The 26,332-nt window shown below is 36.5% G+C and overlaps 1 protein-coding gene across 1 annotated transcript in view; it reads right to left on the bottom strand.

Annotated features, from left to right (window-relative positions):
* THSD7B (thrombospondin type 1 domain containing 7B) overlaps window positions 1–26,332 on the bottom strand; it is a 787,061-nt gene that overhangs the window by 217,129 nt on the left and 543,600 nt on the right. The gene's annotated exons all lie outside the window — the stretch shown is intronic.

The raw sequence follows: 26,332 nt of genomic DNA, 5'->3' as shown, positions 1-26,332 counted from the left end.
TCTGCTTTCTGATAAAAAGAAATGAAGAAAGAAGAAATGAAGCAGCTCAGGGCTAATGGTGACACCATCTCCCTCCACTGGACCTACAATTCCCTGTCTGGGAATAGAGAGCATAATAGAGTCAATCTTAGTGCCTGTGATCTGCAAGGCTTTCACAAAGATTCCCTTTTTAAAATAAAGCAAGCTTATTATTTTTTTAATTGAAGTATAGTTGATTTACAATGTTGTATAGCAAAGTGACTGAGTTATACATATATATACACATTCTTTTTTTTATATTCTTTTCCATTATGGTTTATCTCAGGAGATTGGATACAGTTTCCTGTGCTATACAGTAGGACCTTGCTGTTTATCCATTCTGAATGTAATAGTTTGCATCTACCAACCGTAAACTCCCTGTCCATCCCTCTTCCCCCACCCCTTGGCAACCACAAGTCTGATCTCTATGTCTGTGAGTCTGTTTCTTTATTGTAGATAGGTTAATTTGTGCCATATTTTAGATTCCACATATAAGTGATAGCATATGGTATTTGTCTTTCTCTGTCTGACTTACTTCACTTAGTATGAAAATCTCTAGTTGCATCCATGTTGCTGCAAATGGCATTATTTCATTCTTTTTTATGGCTGAGTAGTATTCTATTGTATATATGTACCACATCTTCTTTATCCATTTATCTGTTGATGGACATTTAGGTTGTTGCCATGTCTTGGCTATTGTAAATAGTGCTGCAGTGAACACTGGGGTGCACGTATCTTTTCAAAGTACGGATTTCTCCATATATATGCCCAGGAGTAGGACTGCTGGATCATACGGTAGTTCTATATTTAGTTTTCTGAGGAACCTCCATACTGTTTTCCATAGTGACTGCACCAACTTACGTTCCCACCAACAGTGTAGGAGGTTTCCCTTTTCTCTACACCCTCTCTAGCATTTGTTACTTGTAGACTTTTTAATGATGGTCATTCTGACCAGTGTGAAGTGGTACCTCATTATAGTTTTGATTTGCATTTCTCTAATCATTAGTGATGTTGAGCATATTTTTATGTGCCTACTGGCCATCTGTATGGCTTCTTTGGATATCACAAAGAAAGATCTTGATTCTCACTTCTGTGTAGTGTGACTTAGAGGTGGGAGGAGGACAAAGAGTGGACCACAGACTAGGAAGAGCAGGATATTATTGAAAGAAAAAAGAGGAATAGTGAAAGGTTGTATATGAGATATTGGACTGTAATCAAGAGGTGTGGGTTGAAATACAGACGCAGATGTTCTGGCTTTACTAGTTCTTGCTCCTGTCCTCAGCCCACTTCTTGCTATAGTCTTTCTCTGGATGATTAACTGTCACCTCCACCGATCACTACCAAACATGTATTTCCAATTCCCATCTCTTTACTAATTTCTATGCCACCTACTGATCCACTCTAATTGGGTGCCCAAATACCCCCAAATTCAACATGTCTAAAACTGAGGCCACCAGTTTCCTCCTGAAACATTCTAATTCTCTTATATTCCTCACCTTAATTAACTGCAACATATCTGACTCCTGTACGCTGCTGTATGTGCCTGTATAATCTCTTCTCTTTGAGTTTGGGCAAGACCTGTGAATATGATAGGAAGTCAGCCCCATGATTAGGTTATGGTATGTGGCAAAGGGGAAGGGAATGCACAGATACTATTAACATGCCAAATCATTGATTGTGAGTTAATCAAAAGGGAGATGACCATGGCTGGGCCTGAATTAATCAGGTAAAAACCCTGAAGAGAGTGACCAGGCCTGTTTTGTGGAGAAAGAAATTCTCCTGCTGGCCTCGAAGAAGCAAACAGCCATGCTGTAAAATGCCTATGGTGTGGCCACAGGGTAGGGGGCTGCAAGCAGCCTCTAGGGCCTGAGGGCAGCCCTTGGCTGTTAGCTAGCAAGAAAACAGGGGTCTCAGCCTTACAGGTGCATGAAGAGGAATTCTGCCAACAATTCCAAGGGAGATTGGAAGCGGAGCTTTCCCCAGTCACACCTCTGCTGAGACTTGACTCTTGGTTCACATCTTGGTTAAGGCCTGGTGAGACTCTTAAGCAGAGAATTTAGAGAGGCCATGGCTGTACTCCTGACTCATGGAAACAGTGAGATAATAAATGTTTTGAATGGGTACGTCGACAGTAATTTGTTATGCAGCAATTGAAAACTAGCAAATTATCCAAAATAAAAAACCTCACAGTTATCTTAGACCAGCCTTCATCATTTTACACATATATTAATAGGTGTAATAAGCTCTTATGCTGAAGCATCACAACTATGTCCCCTACTCTATAATTCTTTTGTTCGTCCCTGGTTCAAGATCATACTCTTTCTGGCCCAGAACACTGAAATATTCTCTCCACTAGTCTCCCTTTCTCCTAATCATTCTCTTTTGGTATTGGTTAGTCACTCTGAGGAAAAAGTTACTTTTCTAAATTACATAATAATTTACACTATCCCTTTTAAACCCTTTGCTGATTCTCCATAGCCTTGAAAATAAAGTGACAACCACTTTGCAAAAACTGTAAGATTCTTTATAAGAGGCTCTAAACAAAGGTTTTCAACTTTGGCTGTAAAATATGTTCCCATTGCCCAGGATATACTATGGACTAATTCAACCAAATCTCAGAGGATGGGACCTAGGCAATGGTAGTTTTCAAAGATCCCCAAAGAATTCTAATGTGTAATCAAGTCCAAGAACCACCTCCCTAACTTGTTTTCCTCCTGCCCTTCCCCCTCCTATATCTTGAAATCTTTCCACATAGACTACTTCATCTTCTGCAATAACATTTATGCCTTTCCTCATGAAAAACTCTGCCCTTTCTCTATCCAGTTTAGCCTTCATTACTACAATTACTCTCTTGCCAGTGAAGTAGGCCATCTGGCCCCATTGCTCCTTCTGCCATGCCGGTCTGGCAAAACTTCAGATCTAGATTGGTCCAGCTGTTTTCCTACTCTGTTCTGAATGCTGGACATCAAGTGGAGACTAAGGCACTGCTAATGCCACACACTGCCTGGTGATTCTTCTGAGCTTTCTTCTTACTCCCATATCACATCACAGCTTTTTCAAACCTTCTCTACCTATCTTCAAACTTTGGAGATCTCAACTTTTCTCTCCCAGAAAAAAATAGAAAGAAATGAATAAGAACTCCTTCAATTTCCTATGAATATATCTGTATGAATTTCCATATTCTTCTTCTATCTTCATATCACGATGGAAAAGGCACTCATTTTCTTATATAAGGCCCATTTTTACCACTTGCTATCTCTCCAAGCTCTCTCACTCTCTTGTTTTATAGTTATATTTCTCTTACATTAATAGTAGAATGACTTTACAGTATCTAAATAATACTCATTGACGAGAGAGTACATCAAACACCTAAGTCATCAGGAAGGATCTTTCTAAGGTTGAAAAAAAAAAAGGTCTATTTGAGATTGTTAAAATTCTCTATTGTTTACCATAGTTACAATTCTACAGTCCTTTCTAAGGAGCTTTGATGGTTAATTCAGTATTAGGTATATAATAAATGCTAACTGTAGGATTAAATATAGGCCACAGGCATTACTTAGTTTTACAGAGAAACTGAGTCACAAAATGATTCCATTTGCTACTGAATGAAAACAGCAGGACTAGTAATTAAGCAGAATTAACTCTCATGGTGTAAAAGCTTCAAATATGAAATTTCAGGAGACTTCATATAAATAACTTGTAAATATCTGAGTGCCTATTTAGATCCTATTTTAAAGCAGATTTTGAATCAGATGGCCTTTTAATTCAATGAGATTTTAAATCATTTTCATATATACTTGCATACTGATGGATTTTAATTAGAGAGCCTCTTAGTAATACTGGTTTTCTTTTTATTCCCTATGATAAGACATAAACCCAGAGGATCTCTATGAAACTCAAGGTCATAAATTCAGTGAGTATAAAATAATTCTGAAATTCAACAGGTCTAAGCAACAGTGACATTTATTTTTCAGAAAAGTTATTTTCACGCTAGAGTATACCCTAAAGGAAAGCCCATAGTGAGAACCATTAATAACTGCATATTCTTATACCTATCTCATAATGGAAAGGATCAGTTCTACCCACATACTTAATACTTAAAACTGTTGGAAGCAGAGTATGACCAAATGTGACTACCTACAAGGTTAACCTCCCATAAGAGAATTCCAATTCCTGACTATGGAAACTTCACTAATGTTTTAAAAGCTCATTTACATAAAATATACCACAGACTAGCTGAACTGGCAACATTCAGAAATCTAAATCTAGTTGCAATGAAAGAAGCAATTTTCCTACTGAAAATATTTGATGCTATAATTTATATGCAGAATACACTGCTTGGACCATCATATTACTTAGCCTGGGGATGCTTTCATGTTCTATTTTAGTTATCTGTATGCATATGAAATTGAGTAGGAAGTAGTCATTACAGAATTATCAATAAAGAATGCATCCAACATAGTGATTTTGTAAGCCATATACATTGTACATAGTAGGTGTTCAAAAAGGATCTGTTGATATTATAGATGAAGATGAACTGAATAGAATCCATTAATAGAGTCTCTATGTTATAACTGGAGGAATTTATTGAATGACTTACACCCAATAGGGCTGAAGACCAGGAACCTGGCTTCAGTCTATATAACTAACCCCCAAATATTGATCTTTAGGTTGGTCCAATAGATGTAGGTGAAAACACTGCTCTCTTAACACAGTGGTCTCATTGATAAAACCACTTCCCAGGATATTACCAGCTGTGCATTTTTTTCTCTGGCATTCAAGTACTAACATCTCCCCTGCTCCCCTGCTCCTACCCCTGCCCCCGTAAGATCTTGTTTGGGAAGACGTGAAAGGAAATATTGATGACATTAAGCCTGAGGAAATAACCTAGGTTAATTTACTTATATTTTCCTACTGTGTAAAGTAATGGCAAACATCCTCCTAGACAGTGAATGTTCTATTTACTGACACTTTGCTGAAATAATGAAAACATACCACCAAAAATAAAATCAGGAAAAGATAAAGAAAATGCTGATCACCTCTTCCCTAGTTCAAAGTGAAGATCTGGGAGAACTTTGTGAGTTAAAATATCATGTCTTCATTTGTCAATATTTAAAGATTTATTATTTTAATTTATACATTTTAGTTCTACTATTTATCTAGTAACATGTACTATACTTAAAAGTATCCAATGACTTAAGTCAGAGTGGTTTAAAGTAGATATCCTTTAGGAGAGGTGGGGAAAGTATGGGGGCAGATGTTCTGATATTGTCACAAGAAAGAATCTGAGAAATTAGACCAATACTTTGCCATTGTTCTCAAGGGAAACACTAACTGTTAAACATTTATTTAAAATCTCAGTCCATTTGTGTGTGGCTATGTAGTGCAAACTCAATAAGGTTGCCAGCTTGCTTTGGTGAATTTATATTTTGGCCTGGGAATACCACTTATGAACAGCAGTTACATTCTTTCAAAGATACAGTCTTTCAAAGATGGGTCCAACCTTGTTTAGGCTTCTGTGGGGCCTGAGAGGGGAGAGCTAGAAAGCACCTTAGTTATCATTATCTCTTCCTTTAAAATTTTGAGTTACTAAAAGAATATTTTTGAAAATACTCCCTACTTGTAGAAAAATACCTTTACTACATATATAAGAATGCATCAGCAAAGACTCTCTAATATTAACCATTATAAAATGATGGTTATGGTATTGCAGATAACAAAATAACTTATTTGGGACCCACAACCTAATCAGATACCTGAATACAGCTGAATGAGAAGTTACACAAAGTTCAAATAGTCACATTAAGGAGAAAGTTTTCCTGGATTCCTTAAAACTCAAATATTTCACAGCATAATTATGTATTAAATTTTATTACATCTACCAGAAAAAATCATCTAAGTGTCAAACAGTTTTCTTAATTAACAATATAATTTATTGGCAAACTTTTAGATGATGAGCTATTCAAAGTCATCGAGGCCAAAAGCTTCATTTTATAGACCGGTCAGAATTAGTAAGGGAACTTGAATCCAGACTTGACGGAGATACACAGCTCACTATCAAGTAGAAAAAATTTATTATTATGACCTCAGAATGTTCGCTTTAGTGCTGGAGTGACAAAGTAGATAATCAACCCTGGTCTTAAAGAAATTCATATTTTGCTAGAGAGCAGCCTTATAAATAAGAAAAAAAATGGTATATAATAAATGACTTAAATTAAATGATACAAATAATATATACAAACTATACAACAATCTGAGGTAACAAGTGGATTCTCGCTTCAATTTTCTAAGTATTTCATGTGAAAATATTTATTGGCAAATTTTGCACAGGCTTTTGACTAATTGCTCAACCTGGTTCACTTGCTCTAACTATATGTATCAGTGTCAATTTAATCAATCAACCAAATCATATAAAGAACTGATCTTTTAAATTGAATTGTCCAGGCAATTTAATCAAGATGGTATCGGCAGCTGTTCATATAGACAGAGTTTCAGCATTTACAGCCTCGTGTCTGGTTCCTCCAGGCAGACAAAAAGAGATTTTGCTCTTCGAAGATATTAAGGATGTTAGGGACAAATGGGATGCTAGACACAGAATCATTTGAACCGTTCAATTAGGACTGTATGTATCAGTTTTTAGCATTACCGCAAATAAATGCTGTTAAAATTAAAGTGACTGAACGCTTTAACCACATAATAAACTTGGCATCTGAAACACTACAAAGATACAGATTGCTGACAACACAATATTACTGGGTAATTTGTAGAACTGTGGCTGCAAGAGGCTGTATTAAGTTCTCTCATGATATCTCCTTGCCCTGAGAAAATCTTGACTTAAATTACACCAGACATTCTATACTTTATATTTCCTTCCAAAGTTCTGAAAGCTGATCTCAGAGCATGTCTGAGTCAGTGCTATTCTCCTCACGTTGTCAGTGCTGTTCTCCAAATATTTTAGGTTTTGCTTCTGAACACGTGGTATGACTACACTTCCCTGCCCCTGGAAATTAGGTGTGATCTTCTTACTTGCTTTAGCCAATGAAATGTGAGCACAAGTGAAGTGTGTCACTTCTAGGTGGCAGCTTTAAGAGCCGGAGTGTAATTTGCCCCCCTCTTTCTCTGTACCACAGGGTCCAAAAATGTTGCAGATAGTGGCTGCCCCATCCTGGAGTGAAGAAGAAACCCAGCCAATGCAGGATGGACATGGATACTGAATGATCTTGGTGGCTTTCAACCGCTGAGATTTTGAAGTTGTTTGTTTCATTTGTTCCCATACTACAACCTATCTTACGCTAATGCATCAACCTTGGAGTAGGAAAGTGTATCTTCAGAAGACAAAGTAAAAAGCCGCATGGAACAAATATTTAGAGTACTTTGAGAATCTATATATAATGTCCTGAGAAAACAAGATTAAGCTATATAAGCAGTTAGCACAGTCTGAATGGCAGCACTATCCAATGAGAATGTGACTGTGTAAAAGCTAAACCTATAGATATATATTTCAGGAAAATGTATACTTTATTATTTAAAAAAAAACTAGTGATATGGATTATAAATCAAGGTCTGACCTTATGTGATCTGAAATAAAATATTAAGCCTCAATTGTTCAGTTTACTCATGTGAAAATAAAAATGTATAATACGTGTCCTTTTTAACTCCCTTTAATACTGTAAGGTCAAAAGTTATAATAAGTAGGAGTTTGTGGAAAAATTAACATACAATATAAGTGGCATACTAATATTTTACCACTACTAAAAACTACATAGCAAGGTAAAAATGTTTTTTCTTAGTCTGTTTTTCATGCTAGTGATTGACAGAAAATATAATTCTGTAAAGATGCTTAAGCAGAAAAATTATAGGGTAATAATTTTCAAATTTGGGTGCCATTTCTCATGCCAGATTATTTCCATGTAAATTAAAGGCTAGGATAACAATGACAAAATGAGTGATTCTGTATTGGATCAGTAAATCAGTTGTGTTTTGAGTCCATCTCTGTCTTTCCAAGTCTGCTGCCACCAGCCAAGGCCAGATGCTCATTATCTCTCACCTGGACTATTATAATGGTCCCTTAACTGGATTCCAGGTCTCCAGTCTCTTCAAATCCATTCCATGTCTGATCAGCTGCCATATTAATGGTTCAAAAGTACAACTCTAAATAGATCATGGCCTAACTTAAAATAAATAATTTCTAAAGCATGGCAGAATTATGATAAAATGATAGACATGCAGAAGGCAATCTAGGCAGGAGAGATCCTACAAATTAAATTAAGAAGATGAGCATGAACCCCAAATGTTCACAAGTCAACAGAGGAATCTTCTGTACAGGAATTGAGGTTGGGGAGAAGTAAAAATATTGGCTGTCGGGTGGAGCTACATTGGGAAGTCATGCTGGAGGGCTTGGAAAGTTAAGAATTCTGATCATTAATTCAGGTGTGCTATTGGATTGAAGAAAAGACAGCATGAGAACAGGGCACCTTCTCAAGAGATGACTGGAAAATTCACATGTAAAGTAACAAATGGCTAAGCCTTAGGCTAAAAGACCACTAAGTGTAATTTTATATATATATATATATATATATAAAATTTATAAATATATATAAATATAAAATATATAAATATTATATATAAATATATATTAAGTGTAATATATATTATTATATATTGTTAAAGAACAACATAATGAAACATGATAGAATATTACTTATAATTAACTAGCTCTGACGTACGCATGGCTAATATACTGCCTAAATAAAACGGACTATTCAAACTGACCAATGAACCAGCTCTTTAAATAGCAGCTTCATTTCCTGTTAAGACAGGTTTAATATAACTAATTCTAACAACCAGCAATGGCCAGTTTATGAGTAGATAGATACTTCTAAGTATCCCAAGAGATTCAGAAATATATGCACTTAGAAGAAAAGTGTTTGTCCTTTTGCTCCATCTCAAAGGTCCCTAGAGGAAGCTCTGACCTGAATCCAGACATTATATTGGAATAAAATGGATTTATTATCTACCTGCTTATTTACTTTCTTGTTTATATATTTATTTTGAGAGCAAAAGTTCAATATTGGGGGATTTCGTATGAAAATAAAGATTTCTGGCTTCTCTTGAAAAAGTGGAGGATCTGGGAACACTGGGTCCTCATTCTATCCTGTCAACCATTGGCTAGAACCAAGTAGTCAGGCCTCTTCAGATAAATGTGCCTTTGTCGTCCGCTGCAGTCTCTTAGATGATCATTTAAATTTCTAAACGAAGTATTTCTCCCCCAACTAAAGCAAAGCAAAAACCCAATTCATAATTCCAATATAAAATAGATGAAGTGAGGCCTCTTGTATTGTAGGAAAAGGTGGAAGATACAGAGACCTGCCAGTCAGGGCTCCCTACTCATCACATGAAGGGAGCCAGGGAGTCTATCTAGAAAGCTCCACCTTAGAAGATGCCCATGCAAGAAACAGGTCCTGAAGTTTAAGTTTCATTGTGTGGATTAAGTTCTATTGCCATCAGTACCCTGAATATTACGAACACCAGCATTTAAACATAACTCCTAAAGGTGGCAACAAGAGACATCAAAAATACCTACAACAGCAAGAATACCTAGAAAGAGGTAGATGAAGGCATCCTCCATTCAGAGACAACCTCCTCCAAGCCCTGGAGCACAGAACAAAGCTCATCAAGTGATAAGGTGTGCATGGAACAAACTGCAGGATGAAACTCCAATTATATTTTTTTTAAATATTAAATCTTGTCTTCTTGGTCAGTACATTAGTCCTTATACCTTACATTTTTATGTAGAAGCCATATTCTTTTTTTTAAACTTTTTATTTTATATCGGAGTATAGTTGCTTAACAATGTTGTGTTAGCTTCAGGTGTACAGCAAAGTGATTCAGTTTTATTTATTTATTTATATTTTATTTTTTTGGTCACACCATGCAGCATGTGGGATCTTAGTTCCCCGACCAGGGATCGAACCCATGTCCCCTGCATTGGGAGCACAGAGTCTTAACCACTGAACCACCAGGGAAGTCCCGAAACTCCAATTATTTTTTATTTGCTGGAATGTTGGGTCATCCAGACAATAATTTGTATTCATGAACAACGAAATAAGTTGTTATTATAAATTCTGAATTATGGATTACATGACCAAGCAAATTTACCTCCAAAAGTTTGCTTTCACCAAAGAACTGCATCTTTCACTGAGCTAATGCAGAAATCAATGTACTGGAATGAATTCACAGCACATTAACTCCTTGCAAGTTACTGTAAAAACCTTTGAAATATCGCCAAGGTGTAAAATTAAATAGGACTCCCAGCCTTGATTTATACCGCATGCTGCTGCTAACGGTGAATTTGTTTCACTTACCAATAAATTTGTTTCCTAATGGATTGTGCATCAGCCAATCCAGAGATTTACATTTAGGCTTCTCCTGTCTTCTGTAGACAAACGGATAACTTATGATTTTATTTAATTATATTTAATGATATAACTGCTAAATGAACAAAAGAAGAGGCAGGGGAGGGGGAGATGTTTAATTTTAATTAATTTTCTGAAATTGAAATAGTCAACAATCTTCTAGCTAAAGTAATCATGTCAAGGAACTGTGGATAATTCCAATTCACAAAGAGAGAGGGCCTTTTAAACCAGGAAAAAGTCTCAAGAGCGACCAGAAGTATCTCTCGGACGAGAGAACAAAAAGCGACAGAAGAAGAGAGTTTATTCATTTCCTGGGGCTGTCATAACAAATTGTCACAAACTTGGTGGCTTAAAACAGTGAAAAGTATTCTCTCATAGTTCTGGAGGTTGGAAGTATGAAATTAAGGTATTGGTAGGGCTGTGTTCCCTTCAAAGTCTATGGGAGAAAATCCTTCTTTGTCCTTCCAGTTTCTGGTGGCTCCTGACCTTCCTTGGCTTGTGGGAGTGCACCTCCAACTGCTGCCTTCTCTTCACAAGGTTGTCTTCCCTGTGTGCCTGTGTGTCTCAAATCTCCCTCTCCTTTCTCTTAAAAGGACACCAGTCATTGGATTTAGAGCCCACCCTAAATCCAGGACGATCTCATCCTAAGTTCCCTAACTTAATTATATCTGCAAACACCTTATTTGAAAATAAGGTCACATTCACAGGTACTGGAGGACTTTAACACATCTTTTGGAGACAAAATTCAACCTACTAGAGAGAGGAATGAAGACTATGATAAGGAAGATGATGTAGCATATGGTTGAGAATTTGGAGGACATATGGATGGGATATCATGCCTTCCTAGGCTCATACCCCATTTTAACAAGAGCTACCTAAATCCTCTAAGCTTCACTTTCATCATCTATAACAAAGATTGGCCACCTGTGGCTTGCAGGTCAAATCCAAATTGCCTCTTTTTGTAAATACCATTTTGTTGGAATAAAGTCGCAGTCATTTGTTTAAGCGTTGTCTACGGCGACTTTTCCACTGAAACAGCAGAGGTGACTAGCTGTGACAGAGATAGTATGACCCACAAAGTTGAGAACATTTATCATCTGGACCTTCATAAAAATGTTTGCAACCTCTGATTTATAAAATGGTAATAGTAATAGTACCCACTGCATAAGATTATTATGAGGATCAAATGAGAGCACCAAACAGTGCTGACCACACAGCGAGCACTCAGTTTCTATAAGATAGGAACAGTGCCATGGTGGATAACAGCATGGGCTTAAAAAATGAAAAAGAATTAATTTCAAAATCAAGTAAGTGTCAATCAAGACACTTACTATTAGTGGTTTTAATTTGCAGCTGTCACTGAACCCCTTCAAGCCTCAACTTTTTCATCTGCAAAATGGTGGTAATTATTACACCTACTTCAAAGAATTGCTTTGTGCGTTAGCGGGTCTGGAACAAGGGGTTAACCATTGCTACTGCTATTCTTATTTGCAAAAAAAAGGTATAACATAATCTTCAGTGCATCAAATGGGGATGGGCGGTAGGAAGATAGTCCCAGCTTGAGAAATCCCCTATAGGAGAAGACCCAACATCTTGATTCTTCGCAAGAATGCTGCTTTCACATCAAGACCCAGACCTCTATTGAATAGAGGGATGGGGAGAGTGCGCATGTGAATTTTTGTCTATTTGCTGATCAAATAAATAGAATAGGTAATGATTATCTTTTGGTACATGTCAATAGTCCCATGCTAATTATAACAGGCATATTTAAAATATTGAACAAACAGAGCTTAAAGGCCACTAGAGACTGAGGCAACGTTAACAAGACTTTAAAGAAAAACACATCGAACTCATTACCATCTCCAGTCCTAACCAATCATGTTCCTCCTTCTGAGTTCCCCATCCTACTCCTATATTAAAGTCCTACCTCTTTGAAATGACTTAGAGGGACTTCCATAAACTGTTGCTTCCATGTCTCTCCATTATGAAACTCTGTACATTTACAATGTTCAACATGTGGTAATAATTTCAAAAAGTAGAGATATAATTCAGGAAACACGGAAAACAGCTTCTTCTGTTTTATTTCATGCTGTACACAACCATCTTAGCTTTATATGGATGTCTTTACAATCATCATCATATAAACAGAGACTATGGCTGTGTATCTTTAGAATATAACTCTGGTCCAGGAAAGTGAATTATTCCATCTGGAGTTAAAATGCACTGCACTCATCCTTCTAATGCCCCAAAAGATGATTCAGAAAAAGAGATGAGATAAACTCCTCAAGTCTTATCATTTAAGAGAATTGAGATAGTACCAGCTAAGGTATTTTAAGGTGTGAAGTTTTGTTTTGGAGCTGTTGGAAATAATCAGGTGAAACCAACCCATACCTAGATTAAGCAAAACTTCAGGGACACAATATACAGACCACACACCTAAAAATTTGGCTCTAGCTCTGATTTCATATATGAGACTCAAAATCTGAGGGTTGTCAACAGTACAATTCTAAATGTAGAGATACAGAAATGGAAAGCAAAGAGAAGAAAGAGTTGGAGGAAGAAAACATTCTTAGATTTCAAACGCTCTCAACTATTATCATTTTGGTATATTTCTCCTTATTTTGTTAATGTTCTTGTTTTGTTTTTCTGGTAAATTATACTTATACTATCTTACTAGCTACCTAATGATCATACTGTAGTGCAGGTGCCATAATAGGGCTGTTCACATCATTAGCTGATCGGCTAAGACTGGAATGAAGCATGGATAATTTATCACTATTGGAAAAGAAATATAAAATGATAAATATGTGTAAAAGATAGAATACTACGCAGTGCCTACAAAAGAATAAATAAATCTACATACAGAATAATGAACAGAGGTAGTGAATATATTAATTGAGAGACACACTCTGGAACCATATTGCCTGGATGAGAAAACAAGCTCTGACATTCCTAGTTGAGCAAGCTTATAGAAGCTCCCTTACCTCTCTACTCCTTGATTTCCTTATCTGTAACATAGTAAATAAAACTAATATCTAATTTAGACTGTTGATATAAGAATAAAAAGAGTTAATAGAGAACATTTAGAGACAGGTACAGCCTGCTGTAAATGTTCAATAAATGTTAGCTATAATTATTTATCAGGGAAAAACCAAAGAAATAAAAGAGCACTACCCTGTGATTCAGCAATCCCACTGCCAGGTATATATTCAAAGGAAATTAAATCAATGTCTCAAAGAGCTACCTATACTCCCGTGTTCACTGCAGCATTATTCACAGTAGCTGAGATATGGAAGCAGTCTGTCTGTCCATGGATGAATAGATAAAGAAAATGTGGTATATACATACAATGAAACATCACTCAGCCTTATGAAGGAAATCCTGCCATTTGTGATAACATGGATGAACTTGGAAGACATTATGCTACGTGAAATAAGCCAGACACAGAAAGAAAAATACTGCATGATTTCACTTCTATGGGGAATCTACAATAGTTGAACTCATAAAACCACAGAGTAGAACGGTGGTTGCCAGAGGTTGGGGGGTGTGAGAGCAATGGAGAGATGCTGGCCAAAGGGTACAAAGTTTCATTTGTACAAGATGAATAAGTTCTGGAGATCTAACGTACAGCATGGTAGTTAATAATACTGGATTACATACTTGAAATTTGCTAAGCGGGTAGACCTCAATTGCTCTTACCATACACACAAGAAATGGTAACTATGTGAGGTGAAGTACATGTTAACTCTCTCGATTATGGGGATTATTTCACAATGTAGATCAAAACATCAAGTTGTATACCTTAACTATATATGACTTTTATTTGTCAATTATATTCCAATAAAGGTGAAAAAAGAAGATGGATATATACTCTGAATATACATTAAAACACAAGCTAAATAATTATGTTTATACTTCAGGAATACAAAGGCTTTAATACAAGCAGATGCAGAGAGGATTGGAAAGTTATAAATAAAATATGAGGGAAGCTAATAGGATTGGAGATATAGAGTAATAGGGGAAATTATGAAACCAAATTAAAAATAAAAGAGGGATGTGCACGGACTGAAGACGAGAGCACGTAGCAGCTCAGTCTAGGCTGTCAAGAAAGACTCAGGAGACCCAAGGCACAGTCACAAGAATGAGAGTCATACCGTGGGGAGCAGAACCAGGAACCACCGTGTTCCCTCCCGAGATGGAGAAGGTTCTTTTTGCTCCCTTAGCTCCCCATGTAGCCAGCAACGGGCCCTAATACCTGAGGTTACTTCAGTCTGTTCTCATTCTTTGACATTAAAAATAGCCTAATACTACATCTGTTTGATGGGGCACTCCACAGAGAAAATTTCCCTAGGACATACATGATAAAGTGCTTTAGTTCAACTTGAGACATAAAATACAAGGACATAGAAAACTATTACAATGACCTTCAAGAGAACTGTTGTTATTTTTGTCCTGCTCAAAGCCCAGCAGGGGACATTTTGTGGGACAGCAATGGGAAGAAACAGTGTACTTAAGATCCCTGTGCATGGTGACCCATTGTCCCACTCCTTTGTATCATGTCAAGAGTTTGAAAAGATTTTAAATATTTTAGTTTCTTCCAATGAGATACCATATCGAGAGTGAGCTGTGTGGGCCTTGAGATTTTATTGCTGTTAAACAGATGTTATAAAAAATAAAAGAAAAGCCCCTGGCAGAGTGCCTGACACACAGCATACATTCAAAAAGCTAAGATTTTAACCCTAACCTTCCCCAAGTATGGTTCCAATATCCAAGAAAAACCCGTCAAGCTTGTAAAATTAATTGATTGCTACTTACATAGATGATATAAGTGGAAAGGAAAATGACTACTGATGAGAAATCTGGAATGAAGTTCCTGGGACTTAATAGTCTTAGATATGAGGATAAGGAACTTTGGGGTAGGGGTGGATACAGCTGGTATTGATAGGTTTTTTTCCTAGAAGTAGCCTTTGAGAAAGAAGACGAAGAAGGACATAGAAAGTAAAGTGCTTGTAGTATAGATAATACTGAAGATCATAATTAAGTATTTTAGGCTAAGAAATAAAATGGACCTCTTGGCAAACAAGTACCAAGAGGGGAATCAAAAAATGTTTTGCAACTGACATGAACCATAGGGATTTAAGCCAAATTTGAAGGAGAGGAAAAACAAATGGACAGGAAAAATTATAAAACTGAGAACAAGACTACAGTCAAGAGTAGGGGAGGCCCAAGTTCTTGTAAAGAAAATAACAGAGTAGGAACTGAAGAATAATAATTGTAGCCACTCCTATCTTTAGACCAACACACAGAATATGGAAAATAAATACAGGAAAACCAAGACTGGGGCTAAATCAAAGTAAGAAATATATTCTGCAGTTACATCCCCACATTTCTTGCCTGCCTACTGAATAGCATCACTACCTGAAAGAAACTATGAACTGTTAAGAGACCCATACTCAGTGGATGCAGCAACTTGGCCTGGGCTTCAAGCCACTAAGACATTACCTTGGCCCAGAGGGGCCAGGCCTAGCCCGAGGGGATAGAACTATAGGTGGTTAACATAAAGCTATGGCAGTGCCCAAATCTGCCAAAAGTCCATAAACCTACTATTAAAGAGCTTGTCAATACTTCAATATAGAAGTAGTGGGCATTGGACATCAAAATGAGCTCACTGAGGTCAATTCTGAGAAAGCGATCTAATTTTTTATTATTATTTTTTTATCTAATTTATTTTTGATGGATTTAGACTTCTCTAGACTAGTAAAGAAGAAAGAAGAAGATGCTATAGGTAGAAAGTAACATAACAAAAAAAAAAATCTCTCCTGACACCCTCATAAACAATTTTAAGGAGCTGGATGAATTTCTGTAGTTACCCAATGCTGATTAACGGATCCGGGCCATCAGGAGGGATGGCTCCCTGTAGCTGGATGCTGAGAGGGAAATGCTTGGTTCTTTTTTGGTTAATATTTTGATTAACAACTTAAATGAAGACACAGATGGCATGCTTATCAAATTTGGGGGTGATATAAAGCTGAGAGTTATAGCTAATACGTTGGATGTCAGAATCAAGATTTAGAGAGCTTAACAAGTGGGAATAATGAGCCACAACTAAGACTATGAATGGCAACACAGGGAAAAGCACGGTTCTGCATTATGGTACCCAACAGGCAACTGAACACATATACTCAGCATGGGGGTTCAAAACTTTATAGCTGTTCCTGAAAAACAGACTTCAGGATTTTTTAAAAAATGCAAACTGAAAATACATCAATAGTCAATAAATTAAAAATTTAATTAAATTTTAATGTAAACTTCATCTACCAAGAAGTATTTGAGATGGTTTACAAAACAAAACCTGACAAAAGTACTATTAAAATGGTCCAAAGAATGTGGAAAAATACAATACAATATTGGGAAAATTGCACTTCTATTTATTCAAAAGACATTATTTGAGCAGGTACTCTGGCTGAAAGAGTGTTCTTTGCCTATTATACACTCATTCTTCACATTTTAGATCCTATTTTCTTCCCTAGAGTGGCCTTCTCTGATTCCCCAATTTAGATGATGCTCCCTTTTACTATTCTATCACAATATATCTATCTATATCTATCTACCCCAATCAAGTTTGTCATAGCACTTAGGACAAATTGAACTTACATATTCTGTGTCTATATTTTCTTAATCTCTCTCTCTCAAACACTAGACTGCAAGCTCATTGAAGGCAATGACCACGTATTTTGTCTAACACTATGTAACCAAGGTGCAGCACAGTACTTGTTTGGAAGGTAAAACGTGTAAAGACATGTAAAGAGGTAAAGTCTAATATAAGTCATGTTCTACATGAAAGTTGACTATATTTCTGTGAAAATATAGAATTGGTCTAGCAAAGTTAAGGAAGAGGCTCTGTGAAGAAATCAACTTGATTTCCGGCTCAAAAGACGAGCAGGAGTTCACTTTGAAAAGAGAAAGACATCTGACAAAGGAAAGAACATGGGCAAAGGAATGAAGTCACACAAGGACAGAAGGTGTGTGGGGAACAATGGGAGGAAGTCTGTATGGATGCAGCATATGGTACATGAAACATGGGGTTGGAAGTGACGCTGGGACATCTTGTTCCCTTAACTATCATTTAAGGTTTTATTGCCAAATGGAAACATACTGGAGAAAAATAAGCACAATAATGAAGGAACTAGAAATTGTACACGAGTCAGAGTACAAAGCACTCTGGATATTTAATCTGGAAAATAAAACATTTATATATTTATTAGTATAAGTCATTACATATATTTTCAGATTTTGGGAATGTTCTTAGGTAGATAATATTTTAGATCTATTTTTAATTGAATAAAGTTAATTTGGAACCAATGAGTGAAGGAAGTTGCATTTCGATTTAAAAAATAAAGATCTTTCATATTTTAGAGCTGTTCAGTTGACTGTTATAGTAATAAACTTCTAGTCGGTGAGAAGGTTTAAGTCGAAGGAAGATGACTCTTCTATTACCATCTCAAAGAAAAATACTTCTTAGAGTTCTGTCTGGGGTCATCTCTTCCAACTGTCAACATCATTTGTATCATCTACCTTGCCACCTATAAGCTATTCTAAAATCTCTACTCCAAATCTGTAATTACAGAAGTTTCTCTCTTGACTTCAAATATTCTCAATTGTGTGGGGTTTTTTTACATCTCTAATAATTGTTCTGCTCAGTCCTCAAACTGTCCAAAACTGAGTTTTCTATTTTCTACTCTTGAGTGTGTACCTTACCCTTGTTAATGTCACCATCCATCACTGACCCAGTTTTCAAAAGTTTTCCCAATTCTGCCCTGTTTCTCTACCTTTGATAAGTGTTACCCCTCCCGACTTTCAAATACTTTCTTCTCTCCCTATCCCCATGGACTCTGCCTTGTTTCATTCTCACAGGGGTCACTGCAACCCTCTTCTGATGATTTCTCTACCTTTCTCTTTTATCTAATCCAACTTCAACCCTGAAGCCAGAAATACTTTGCTAAAATAAACACAGAATCCTATCACAGCCCTGTTTAACAGCCTTACTTTCTAAAGCAGCAATGTCTTGACAGTTTGGGATTTGAAGAATCAGTGGGAGAGAGAAAGGTAGTTAGGACAAGGACTTCTGGGTTTCTCATACCCTCAGGCAGTCTTATCTATAAGGCAGCCTGTAGGGACTATCCACTTCCAATGAGTATGTCCTAGGTATCGATACTTCATTCTTCTAATTGTCAAGATAATTTGCATTATATATGCTACATTTTATTTATACACTTATCAGTAGATGAAAATATGGGATGTTTCCACATTTCGGCTTTCATGAGTAATGCTGTGAAATATTTGTGTGTTTTATATGAATACATGCTTTTACTTCTCTTGGGTGTATATTTCATTTCTGTTGGGTCATATGGCAACTCTATGTTTATCTTTTTAAGGAACTGCCAAACTTTTTCAAAGCAGTTCCATCATTTTACATTCCAACCAGCATGTATGAGGATTCCAATTTTTTCACATTTTCACCAACACATTGTCTTTTTGACTGTAGCCATCCTAGTGGATATGAAGTGATATATCATTATAGTTTTGATTTCCATTTCCCTAATGACTAATGATATTGAGCATCTTTTCAGGTGCTTATAAGTCATTTGTATCTCTTCTCTGGAGAAATGTCTATTTAAATCCTTTGATCATTTTTCAACTAGGTTGTCTTTCTTTTCATTGACTTATAAGACTTTATTCTGGATACAAGTCTCTTCTTATCAGATATATCATTTGCAAATATTTTCTTCCATTCTGTGAGTCTTTATACATTCTTGATGGTGTCTTTTGCAGTACATAAATTTTTAATTTTGATGAAGTCCAACTTATCTATATTTTCTTTTGTCACTAGTGCTTTTAGTGTTGTACCTAAGACAACTTTGCCTAGCCCAAATCACAAAGATTTACTGCTGTTTTTCTTCTAAGAGTTTTATACTTTTAGTTACCACATTTAGGTCTATCAACCACTTTGTGTCAATTTTTTGTGCATGGTATAAGGGAGTGGCCAAACTTTGTTCATTTACATGTGGATATTTAGTTGTTCAAATATCATTTGTTGAACAGAATATTCTTTCCCCATTGAATAGTCTTGGCAGACTTCTTAAAAATCAGTTGAGCATAAATGTAAGGGGTTTATTCATGGACTTTCAATTCTGTTCCAATGATCTATATGTCTATCCTTATGTCACTGTCTTGATATCCACAGCTTTTGGAAAGTGAGTCCTCCAACTTTGTTTTTTTCTTTCAAGATGTTTAATTATTCTTGGTCTCCTTCATTTTCATATGACTTTTAATATCAGTTTGCCAATTTCTATAAAAAGCCAGCTGGGATTTTGATAGAGATTATGTTGAATCTGTAGTTGAATTTGAGAAGTAGTGGAATTTTAACACTATTAAGTCTTCTGGCCCATGAACATGGTATATCTTTCCATTTATTTCTTCAATTTCTTTTAACAATGTTTTATAGTTTTTAGAGTACATACTTTTTACTTATTTTGTTGAAGTTATTCTTAATTATTTTTCTCCTTTTGTGCTATTATAAATGAAATTGTTTTAATTTCATTTTCTTATTATTTATTGCTAGTGTATAGAACAATTAGTTTGATATATTGATCTTTTACTTTTTCCAGCTTTGAGATATAAGTGATGGTATATTGATTTTGTACCCTGAAGATCTGATGAATATCTTTATAAGCTCTAATAGCTTTACAGGAAAATTCTTCAGGATTTTCTATTTACAAGGTCATGTTATCTGTCAATAGATACAGTTTTACTTCTCTCTTTTTAATCTCGATGCTTTTTAATTTGTTTTTCTTGCTTAATTGCCCTCACTAGAACCTCCATTAGAGTGCTGATTAGAAGTTAAAAGCTGACATCCTTGTTTTATTCCTGATCTTAGGGAGGTTTTTTTTTTTTTCTTTTTTTTTTTTTTTTAAGGCAATGTAGGCAGAGAATTACTTTGCACTTCATAAGATATCTAGTTGTTTGCCTCAAAGGAAAAAAGAGTAATAGATATTGATTTCTTGGAGAAAAACAGTTTAACGTCCTGGTTATTTCTGATTTAGAATAAGCTATGCTGTTTTTTATCTCAATTAGGTTAAAAGAACGTTGTACAAGGATTTCATCATGGGCCCACAGTTTCTCCAGAGGAAGATTACAACACACACTGCATTTTCTAGAAAGGTATTCCAATCAAATCCACAGATACTAGGCTATAAGGCCCTAGTCAAATCTTCTCTCACTGTTTACCTCTAGTCACCCAGAGAGAAACCTTTATTCCATATCTGGACATAATTCTGGATAAGAAATATAAGGTACATGAAACTGTTTGACTGGTTGATGTACTGAAATTTTTGTTTCATTTTAATTCCAAAAACTAAAGTATGCTCTGACTCAGAGATAGAAGACAATCTCAAATTTGGAAATCCCTAAAACAGTCCTGCATTAGACTATAGATATCTCCAGTGAGTATTACTTACGTATCTTCAGACACTGTTATGTAGAAAAGAACATGATGAAAACCAGATGTTCCTTTGATGTTAAAAAGAATAAATGAATATATAAACAAATGAACCACTGTTTCCAATGTATCTTTTCATTAGGTGAGTTCTTGAAACATTTTCAGTAACAGAACCAACCCTCTCTTCAAATGAGATCTTATCAGTAAATCTTTATCTCTAGTAATTATTAAATAGGTCAAAATTAAAACACAAAATATAAGAAACAAATAAGGTAAAGCTAATATATGACCTGGAGACAAGGGTGTAGCCCATACCCTATTAAAAAAAAAAAAAAAAGGTGAAAAGAAATATTGATTCCATATATTGTTCAAGGAAATAACCAAAAGCCGCATTTGCTTTCTTCATTACATTTTAGCCATTATGATATTTTGCCTAATAATTTTCCAGATGATGGTATCAACTGTTCACATAAATCCCCTTGTGTAGACACTACACACATGAAGAAATAAAGAAGATAACACTACGTGAGTGTTTCTAACACTTGAGAGAAGTTTCCAATTCTTTTTCATTTGCACATCTTTAAAAGGTTTAGCTTCAAAAATACAATAGCCTTAACATATTGTGGTATGCTAAATAATGGCTCCCCAAAATATCCGGGTTCTAATCTCTGGAACCTCTGAATGTTACCTTATATGTAAAAAGAGACTCTGCAATTGTGATTAAGTTAAGGATATTGAGATAGGAAGATTATACTGGAATATCAGTGCAGGACAGGCAATCCTAAGTGTCCTTATAAGAGGGGGGGAGATTTGGCACAGAATTGACACTGAAGAAGGTAATTAAACACTGAAGCAAGATGTTATGCCACTGGCTCATGGGAGAGGCCATGAGCCAAGGAAAGCAGCTCTAGAATCTGGACAAAGGCCAGGAAACAGATTACACTCTAGAGCTTTTGAAGGGAGTGAGACTCTGACTACACCTTGATTTTGACCCAATGAAACTGATTTTGGACTTCTGACCTTTAGAAGTGTGAAAGAGTAAACATGTTATTTTAAGCCACCAAGTTTGTGGTTCTGTTATAGCAGTCATAAAAAAAAAAAAAACTAATACATATATATATGTACATGAAAATTCTTTACACAGAGCATAGATTTATATTGTTTTGTTAACAATTATTGAGTATGTATGATGTGCTGACACTTTGCCAGATGTTTGTGATGACACAGTGATGAAGTAGACACAGTCCTTCCCTCAAGAACCCCACACCCATCTATGGCAGGACAGACTAGCTATATAGTAGGTAAAATATGAGAAGCACTAGGATAGGGGACCTGTATCTAGGGGTTGGGGAAGAGCTGACTGGCAAGATTGCCTGGTGTTTCCCAGAAAAGGTGAAACCTAAGTTTCTAACCTAAGTCCTGAAAGGTTATTAGGAGTCTACTAGAGAATTAGGCTGTAAGGAGGAAAAATTAAAGTCATAGAAGAATTAATGTGTGTAAGTAGAGAAGGCAAAAGTCCCATGAGAGAGAATGGTATGGATTGAGATATGCAAGATTCCAAGATGGCTGAGGCTCAGCATGGGAAAGAAGAAGGATGAGGTTTCAGGGGTTAACAAAGGGTAAAATCATGAAGAGACTTGTACGCCATGCTAAGGGGCCTGGGCTGTTGGTTGACAGTGAGAGTGATCATCATATTGGCCTGTGGGAAAGATTCTTCTCATTGAAATGGGACAAAAGGGTGGTGGAAGGAAGGACTGAGTCCCCACTGCAGTGGATCTAACGGAAAGGTGAGAGAAATCTAAGCAAGTAAGGGAGAGCCACTGAGCTGGAGAAACATGGATAGAGGAGAAAAGCATCTCTAAAGTAGTGATTTCATATGAATTTTTATAGCAACATTCACATGAAAAATGAAAAAGCAAAGGAAGCAAAAATCTCAACATGAAAAACACAGAAACATATTCATCTTCTCAAACTTAAATTTCTTTGCCCCAGAGTAGGCACTATTATTCCTCCTCAAGTGGTGATTTGAAGAGCTTTTCAACATCTCAAAAAACATACAGGTGTAGAAGATTTAGGAAACAGGTCACTTGGCAAAAATTGCGGATGACTAAAGAGTTTCTATTTCTTGTTGCAAGAGACATAATTATTCAGTCCCTCTGCCTGGTAGATTCATAAAGGAGAGCTCACAATAGTTTTAAAAGTTTGTCCCATCTTTGATACAAACAAGTCTTTGCCAGGACACTTTATAAAATGCTCTCTTAGCCAACTCAGTTAATAAAGATGTAAATTTCAGTCTCCTATCTTGGCCGAAATAAACTTGTCCATATGTAGTTGTGATAAATCTTTCAATAATACAAATTCAATACATACACAGAAACTAAACTTTCTAAAGATATTAAGATTACATTCACATTTTTGCCAGTAACTGCAAATACATGAAATATTATTCTTTAAATCACAAAGATATTTTAGATTATTTTGCTTTGTCTGCTATCCATACCTCCTTATATATGACAGCAAATTACTGAAATTGCTGTACTAGAGTTAACCTGCAAATGCCAAGTTATTTCTGGATGAAATATTAATGATAATTAATTGCCTATCAAAATCAATCATAATTTACCTAGAATCAGATATGAAATAGATTATATTTTCACTTTATAATCTGATGAGTTAAAGTTTTATTCACATAGTTATCACTGGATCCCTAGGAAAATTTTTTTTCTGCATTTTTTCATTCTTTTAAAAACATTCCTTGTCCACTGGTTGCAGAGCAATTTCATTTCTTCTAATCCCAAACTGTATATAAAGGGCAAATTAGAACCAAATAGTCTAGTGTTTGACCACTTCTCTATGGCTCTGTGTTTATTATACATAGCTATTCTACCCAAACATCTCTTAACACACACACACACATACACACACACACACACACACACACACACAAAAATGCAGAACTTTTATCTGGGCATGCGTGTTTGAGGCAGGAGGCAGATGGGCTCCAGGTTAGACATTTACAGCCAGCATCTTGTTTACACTTCCAGATAGAAATAACAACAGGAGAAGATTGGTTCAAGATGGCGGAGTAGAAGGACATGCTCTCACTCCCTCTTTCAAGAACACCAGAATCGCAACTAACTGCTGAACAGTCATCGACAGGAAGACACTGGAACTCAACAAAAAAGATACCCCACGTGCAAAGACAAAGGAGAAGCCACAATGAGATGGTAGGAGGGGCGCTATCACAATAAAATCAAATCCCATAACTGCTGGGTGGGTGACTCACAAACTGGAGAACACTTATACCACACAAGTCCACCCACTGGAGTGAATGTTCGGAGCCACATGTCAGGCTTCCCAACCTGGCGGCCGGGCAACGGGAGGAGGAATTCCTAGAGAATGAGACTTTGAAGACTAATGCAATATGACTGCAAGACTTCAGCACGACTGGGGGAAACAGAGACTCCATTCTTGGAGGGCACACACAAAGTAGTGTGCGCATCAGGACCCAGGGGAAGGAGCAGTGACCCCATAGGAGACTGAACCAGACCTACCTGCTAGTGTTGGAGGGTCTCCTGTAGAGGCGGTGGCAGCTGTGGCTCACCAAGGGACAAGGACACTAGCAGCAGAAGTTCTGGGAAGTACTCCTGGGCGTGAGCCTTCCCAGAGTCTGCCATTACCCCATGAAAGAGCCCCGGTAGGCTCCAGTGTTGGAGCTCAGGCCAAACAACCAACAGGGAGGGAATCCAGCCCCACCGATCAGGAGACAAGCGGATTTAAGTTTTACTGTGCTCTGCCCACCAGAGCAACAGTCAGCTCTACCCACCAGCAGTCCCTCCCATCAGGAAACTTCCACAAGCCTCTTTGATAGCCTCATCCACCAGAGGGCAGACAGCAGAAGCAAGAAGAAATACAATCCTGCAGCCTGTGGAACAAAAATTACATTCACAGAAAGATAGACAAGATGAAAAGGCAGAGGGCTATGTACCAGATGAAAGAACAAGATAAAACCCCAGAAAAGCAACTAAATGAAGTGGAGATAGGCAACCTTCCAGAAAAAGAATTCAGAATAATGATAGGGAAGATGATCCAGGACCTCGGAAAAAAAATGGAGGCAAAGATCGAGAAGCTGCAAGAAATGTTTAACAAAGACCTAGAAGAATTAAAGAACAAACAAACAGAGATGAACAATAAAAAAACTGAAATAAAAAATACACTAGAAGGAATCAATAGCAGAATAACTGAGGCAGAAGAACGGATAAGTGACCTGGAAGACAGAATGGTGGAATTCACTGCCGTGGAACAGAATAAAGAAAAAAGAATGAAAAGAAATGAAGACAGCCTAAGAGACCTCTGGGACAACATTAAACACAAAAACATTCGCATTATAGGGGTCCCAGAAAGAGGACAGAGAGAGAAAGGACACAAGAAAATATTTGAAGACATTACAGTCAAAAACTTCCCTAACATGGGAAAGGAAATAGCCACCCAAGTCCAGGAAGCGCAGAGAGTCCCATACAGGATAAATGCAAGGAGAAACACGCCAAGGCACAGTGTAATCAAATTGGCAAAAATTAAAGACAAAGAAAAATTATTGAAAGCAGCAAGGGAAAAATGACAAATAACATACGAGAGAACTCCCATAAGGTTAACAGCTGATTTCTCAGCAGAAACTCTACAGGCCAGAAGGGAGTGGCATGATATACTTAAAGTGATGAAAGGGAAGAACCTACAACCAAGATTACTCTGCCCAGCAAGGATCTCATTCAGATTTGATGGAGAAATCAAAAGCTTTACAGACAAGCAAAAGCTAAGAGGACCTACAAAAACAACCCAAAACAATTAAGAAAATGGTAATAGGAACATACATATCGATAATTACCTTAAACAAGAATGGATTAAATGCTCCAACCAAAAGACACAGGCTCACTGAATGGATACAAAAACAAGACCCATATATATGCTGTCTACAAGAGACCCACTTCAGACCTAGGGACACATACAGACTGAAAGTGAGGGGATGGAAAAAGATATTCCATGCAAACGGAAATCAAAAGAAAGCTGGAGTAGCAATACTCATATCAGATAAAATAGACTTTAAAATAAAGAATGTTACAAGAGACAAGGAAGGATACTACATAATGATCAAGGGATCAATCCAAGAAGAAGATATAAGAAATATAAATATATATGCACTCAACATAGGAGCATCTCAATACATAAGGCAACTGCTAACAGCTCTAAAAGAGGAAATTGCCAGTAACACAATAATAGTGGGGGACTTTAACACCTCACTTACTCCAATGGACAGATCATCCAAACAGAAAATTAATAAGGAAACACAAGCTTTAAATGACACAATAGACCAGATAGATTTAATTGATATTCATAAGACATTCCA

This window comes from Eubalaena glacialis, chromosome 1 (assembly GCF_028564815.1).
Source record: "Eubalaena glacialis isolate mEubGla1 chromosome 1, mEubGla1.1.hap2.+ XY, whole genome shotgun sequence".
Taxonomy (NCBI): domain Eukaryota; kingdom Metazoa; phylum Chordata; class Mammalia; order Artiodactyla; family Balaenidae; genus Eubalaena; species Eubalaena glacialis.
The sequence above is the reverse complement of the archived record's forward strand: the minus strand, read 5'-3'. Positions and strand labels throughout refer to the sequence as shown.